This window comes from Triticum dicoccoides, chromosome 3B (assembly GCF_002162155.2).
Source record: "Triticum dicoccoides isolate Atlit2015 ecotype Zavitan chromosome 3B, WEW_v2.0, whole genome shotgun sequence".
In the NCBI taxonomy this organism is placed as follows: Eukaryota; Viridiplantae; Streptophyta; class Magnoliopsida; order Poales; family Poaceae; genus Triticum; species Triticum dicoccoides.
This window is the reverse complement of record NC_041385.1, coordinates 545,488,585-545,495,191: the sequence shown is the minus strand read 5'-3', so window position 1 is coordinate 545,495,191 and position 6,607 is coordinate 545,488,585.

Sequence of the window (6,607 nt, the reverse complement as noted above, 5' to 3'; positions counted from 1 at the left end):
TCATGAACATGATGAACAAGGTGTTTATGGAGTTTTTGGATAAGTTTGTCGTGGTGTTCATTGATGATATATTGGTCTATTCGAAGAATGAAGAGGAGCATAAGGAGCATTTACCTTTGGTTCTCGAGAAGCTCAAGGAACATCAGTTATATGCCAAGTTCAGCAAGTGTGAGTTTTGGTTGAAGGAAGTTGGATTCCTCGAACATGTTATATTCGGAGAAGGAATAGCGGTAGACCCCACCAAGGTTGTTTCTATGACTAAATGGGTAGCACCCACGTCAGTTGGAGAAATCAGGAGTTTTCTTAGACTCGCAGGATATTATCAGAGGTTCATTGAGAATTTATCCAAGATTGCAAAGCCCATGACAGAGTTGTTGAAGAAGGACACCAAGTTCAAATGGACTGAGGAGTGTGAAGCCAGTTTTCAGGAGTTGAAGAAACGTTTGGTTACAGCCCTAGTGCCGATTCTTCCAGACCAACGTAAGTATTATCAAGTGTATTGCGACGCTTCTTGTCGAGGACTTGGAGAAGTGCTTATGCAGGAGGGAAGAGTTGTTTCATATGCCTCACTACAACTTAAACCTCATGAGCAAAACTATGCTACGCATGATTTGGATTTAGCAACCGTAGTGCATGCTTTGAAGACATGGAGACATTTCCTTATCGGAAACCACTATGAGGTGTACACGGAGCACAAGAGTTTGAAATACATCTTCACGCAGAAGGAGTTGAATCTCAGGCAGAGGAGATGGTTGGAGCTCATTAAGGATTATGATATGAAGTTGCATTATCATCCTGGAAAGGCTAACGTAGTAGATGATGCATTGAGTCGCAAGAGTTATGTCAATACGCTCATGACCGGAGGATTACCCAAGGAGTTGGTGGAGGATCTTCGAGAGCTATGTTTGGAAATTGTTCTGAGAGGTTATGTAGTAGCATTGGAAATTCATTCCACTTTGTTGGATAAGATCAGAGAAGCCCAGTCCAGGCAGAAGAGTTATGCAGATTCTAAATGCAAGGAGACAATTTACGAAGTCGGAGACAGAGTATACCTTCGTGTGTCCCCACTTCAAGGAGTTAAGCGTTTTGGAGTTAAGGGAAATTTAGCACCACGTTTTGTGGGACCATATAAAGTTTTGGAGCGTATGGGAGAAGTTGCTTACAAGATGGAATTACCAGAAGGAATGTCAGGAGTTCACGATGTGTTTCATGTTTCCCAGTTGAAGAAGTGCCATGCATAGATGGTCGACATTCCCCTGCGAGATACAGTGTCACTGGAAGCAATTCAGTTGGATAGCGATTTGACTTATGAGGAGAAACCAGTGAAGATTCTCGAGTTTGCCAGCCGAGTCACCCGCAGCAAGGTTATCAAGTTTTGCAAAGTTCAGTGGAGCCACCATACCGAGGATGAAGCTACCTGGGAACGAGAGGAAGACTTACGGAAGGACCACCCACACCTATTTTCTAGCCAACCCGAATCTTGAGGGCGAGATTCATCTTAAGGGGGGTAGGTTTGTAACATCCCAAATTTCCAATTTGGAATGTTATACATAGATCATCATTGCATATCATATTTTATTGCATTTTGGTTAATCCTAGAAATTCTAAGAAACTCAAGGACCCACGGAGAGAGTTGGGGATTTTGTTAAATTTCATGTTTGAGTTTTCTCAAATTTTGAAAATAGGATCATTTGGTTTTAATTATTTTTTTCTCCAAATATTTCCAATGTTAAAAAAAAAAGAGGAGATAAAATGACTTCTCCAAATAAAAGAAATATTGGAGGAAAAATATTAAAATCAAATAAGATTTTTATTTTGGACTTTTATTGCTATTTTATTTGAATTAGGAAAAAATGTGTTTTTCAAAATTGCATTAGAGGCCCAAGTAAATGTTCACTTTGTCCGCAATATAATTAGAGGACCGTGAAACTTTATTTCAGGATTTTTGGACTCATTTTAGTATTTCTTTTATTTGTTTTTCCATGTTAGGATTATTTAAAAAAACGTTGAACCGACCTAACGGGCCGTGTCCGACCCGGACACTTCGCCCGGCCGGCCCGCCGCCAGCCCAGCCACCACCCCGCCGGAGCCGCCGCCGCCACCGGTGGAGCCGCCGCCCGCCGCTACCGGAGGAGCCGCCGCCCGTCGTCGAAACTCTAGATCTAGTTTTTTTCCCATATCGGTTCAGTTTTTTCGGTTTAGCTAAATAGCGGACGTTCATCCGTACGTTTGTTTTAATGTACGTTGTTCATCAGTTAGCCGCAGACATCGAATGTTCGTTCGTTAGCCTATTTGTCTGTTTTTCTTTTTCCAGGGTTTTTCCGTGATTATTTTCGATCGCGATTTCTGCCATGTTCTTCGTTCTAGTTTATTTTTTCGCTCGTTTATCCGAAAGAGGTGAAACAAGTGCCTAGATCTTCGTCTCAAAGCCCTCTTTCTGTTTAACCAACTTGAACAAGATTTTGGTACTGTAAAATTTGACTTTAGTCCAGATTAGTAAACGAATCTTGTTTCTTTCGTAGTTTGAGTTTTGTTGCTCCGTTTGATTTGATTCTTTTTGCAAACCGGGGTTCTTCAGTTGAACTTTCTGGTTAGATCTTTTTATTTGAGTTTTACCCGTGCTTCTAGTTGACTACTTTTGTATGTTATTGTTTGCTTGCGATAGAACATCCAGAGTGCGAAGCGTGCTACTACGAGTCCCTAGGTTTTGCAGATGATCAGCAAGGCAAGTAACACTTTGATCATATCCCTTTAATACCCAGTTTTTATGCATTAGTTACAACCCTCAAACATTGCATGGTTAGGATCTGAATAACTTGTGGGTTTGGGAAGTAGATGATGAGGTAGAACGTATTGCCCTTTTATTATCAAACCTTTGAGAGTTACTTCTACGTTATGATCAGGATTGCTATGCTATGCTCGTAGACGTGGATTGGGCGAGTGTATCCATGACAGATGTGAGTATTGTTAATTAATGGTTAACTTAAGGTGGCTACTTAAATACACATCTGGGTGGATTGGTTGAGGCACCCTGGAGTACCAAGTGGTTGTCAGGACACCTGGAGAATCCAATGTTGTCCTAGGATATCCCGGAGTACCCGTGTGATCATTCTATGGTTCGCCACCCAGGCTCAAAGGGATCATAAGATTATTTTATGCTGGAAACTTTCGTGTGCAGCCACAAGCCAATATGGGCTCTTGCATAGTTGAGTAAGTTGAGTGAGCTCTTGAAGAGGTAGACTAGAAGATGTAGTGGGTTGTAGGTGGTACTGTCTACCCAGAGTAGAGAGTTGATGCTTCAGAAAGTTATGTCTTGATCCTCCGATCATGGATGCATTCGAGTCTTGTGGGGAAAAGCGCGCAAACCTCTACAGAGTGTACAAACTAATCATGGTTAGCTGTGTCCCCGGTTATGGACATCTTGAGTATCTAGATCTTGGATTATCATGTTGATCTCATCACTCTAAAATTAATTTGTTGGGTTTAATGATGATGTTTAATTGGGATTGAGTTGGAGGAACCTTCTCAATGTTTAACAACCACCATGATAGTTAAATAAAATTTATTCCTTTGTTGTAGGAAAAAATTGGCTTTATGCAAAAACTGTAACCACATAGCTTTCCACCAGCCAAATATGTATGTAGTGATAGCATTTATCTGTTCATTATCTTTTGTGTTACATTGCCAGCATATTCCATGTGCTGACCCGTTTCGTGCTGCAACATATCATGTTGCAGACTTTTCAGACGACGATTAAGGTGCCATAGGTCATTATCGTTCACTCAACTATGCCGTTGGAGTTGATGGACTCACTTTATCTTCCAAGCCTTCCGCTGTTATCGTTTTTAGATGGCCTCAAGCCATATTACTGTAATAAGTTCTCTTTTGAGACATTCAATGTAATAAGAGTGTGATTGAAACTCTTTTATAAATCCTCAAGTACTGTGTGTGTCAGCATTACCGATCCAGGGATGACACTGATGCACAGAGACTAGACTGTTTGAGGTCTGGTCGCTACAAGAAGAAGTTGAAAGGTGGCATATTCAGTATGCTCTTTAACTGATCTATCAAACGGTCTCCTGTTTGAAAATTTGACAAGTTTGCTTCTGTAGCTGTGCTAGCTGGACGTCCTTAAGGAGAAGTGTCCGGATTCCAAGGCGACATGCTACAAGAGCTGTCCAAAGTGCACGAGCAAGCTCGGAAAGCATTGAGGAACATGGTGAAGGTTTTATGTCCGTTCGATCACCCTCCAGGAAGTATGGATGAGCTTGCGAATTTATTCAAGGGAGCTCATCGCCGTTTGGAGCTATGGAAGATTTCAACATGTTGGGAAGGCGCCCGAGAAGCCTGGGCCATGGTGAAAACACGATATACCAAGCTTGATTTGAATCATATGGCCCGAATCGGACCTCGGGGACCAAATGAAAACAGCCGCAAAGTTTTCTCAACAGGATTGTAAACTAGAAAACCTACTAGAGGGTCTAGAGGAAGAAGTTTGTGAGTCCAAGTAGTAGTGTACTGTATCAAAAAACTTATCTCTAGCCGAATTGTAGAATGATTGTCGTGGCAGATTTTCCGCTTCGACCTCCAGAACCCGAGGTTCGGAGTGTTTCCGGATATTTATACCATTAGTGAAAACCAAGGCGTTTTTGGAAACTAGGCGGTCCGGTCATAGTTGCTTGAACAAACAAGTTGTATTCGGGGAGTTATGTTATATTACATTTGATCTTAAGAAACATCTTCCAGAGAGAATAGTTCCGTTAAGGGTTCCTTTCCCAGGGCCAGCATGTGTTTGTGCGCATGCATAAACTGTGGTGCGAGAAATCACAGTACACATTGTAACTGGGGGCATATATTGCAACGAGGGCAGTTAGTCTCTTGTCTACTGACCGATTATTCCCTTAAGAATGCTAGCTTTCGGCTTCACCCGTCTGAGGTACACGTCCGGATTACCTGACTGTAACAATTGCAGAGGTGCAACCTTTATGCCCTAGTCGAACAAGTGGGAACATAGGGCATAAGCACAGGAGCCAGGCAACCTAGCTTGGCAAAAACTGAAGTCATAAAGGTGCATATAATGGCGAAGACATGACACATATGAGCAGACAATTCCTATATACGGTCAGCTTGACGCTCCAAAATAATAATCAGAATAAGCTTCTGTGAAAAGAAACCCCCAGGTTTCATGGGGTATGTACATTTAATGATGTATATCCCTTGAATGTGCAGTTGATCCGAACACTGGTAGAAGTCGTACAAAAAACAAAAAGAGAATAAAAGGCGTGAGAGGGAGAGAAGAAAAGACGAAAAAAGGTTATAAGTGTGAACTTAGGCGTAGAATCTTCAAAGCCGAGGGGCGTTCCATGGGTTTGGTTCCAAACGATTATCTGAAGCATTGCGGAGGCGATAGGCTCCCCCAGTGAGAACTTCATCTATGATGAAGGGACCCTCCCATTTGGGCTTGAGCTTGTACTTTTTCTTCTCTGGTAGGCACGGGACAAGTTCACCAACATTATAAGTCTTTGCCCGTGCTTCCCTGCTTTGATATCGCCGAGCTTGCTATTGGTAAAATGCAGAACGAGCCTTCACAATGTCGCGCTCCCCCTCCAAGCCGTCCATATCGTCCTACCGACCGAGATCGACCTATCTCTCTTCATACATGCGTACTCGAGGTGAGTCATGAATAATGTCGCAAGGCAATACTCCCTCAGCGCCGTACACCATGAAAAATAGGTGTGTATCCGGTCGTGCGATTAGGCGTGGTACGCATCCCCCATAGTACAGAATCGAGTTCTTCAACCCAGTGCTTGGCTAATTCTCGCAGAGATCGCACTAGTCTGGGTTTGATGCCGCTCATTATCAAGCCATTAGCCTATTCGACCTGACCGTTTGTCTGAGGATGATATACGGAGGCTGTCGTGGAATTATCACGTCAGATGTCCTATTGTGAGGACTTAGTCGTGGAGCCATCGCGATCGGGTTAGCTTAGAGGGGTTAAACCGGACAAAGGACACGGGGAGTTTATACTAGTTTGGCCCCTTGCGGTGAAGGTAAAAGCCTACGATCCGGTTGTGGTGGAATTGATGTGGTCTCGATAGCCAGGGAGCGAATACGCTTTGCCTAGTTCTCGAGTTGTTGTCTCTTGTCCCTGAACCGCCGTCAGGTCGTCCCTATATATACACAGGTTGACGCTCGGCCGGTCTACAGAATCCAGAGGCCGGCTCATACAAGTGTCCGGCTCGGTTTCTTCCTTTCCCTATCTTACAACACAAGTCACATGCCTTATGGTGGTTTACATCTATGGGCCCTAATCTGCCATTAGGCTCTGGGCCTCTAAGCCTCCATAGTTAAAGCGCCATAGTCTTCGTCTTCATGGGATTCTATATAGATGACTGCTTGTGAGTATAATCCGGCCCCTCCTGGGCGGTTTATACTCATTAGTTATATCCCCAACATTAGGCCCCAGATTGGTTTGAACTTGTTCATGTCAATCTTCAACTTTGAGAAATTCTAATTTGAACATCTTCGTGTTGACCTTGTAAATCACCGTGACGTCATCTTCTGGAATCGCCATAAACCGCCATGACGTCATCTGCATATGCAAACC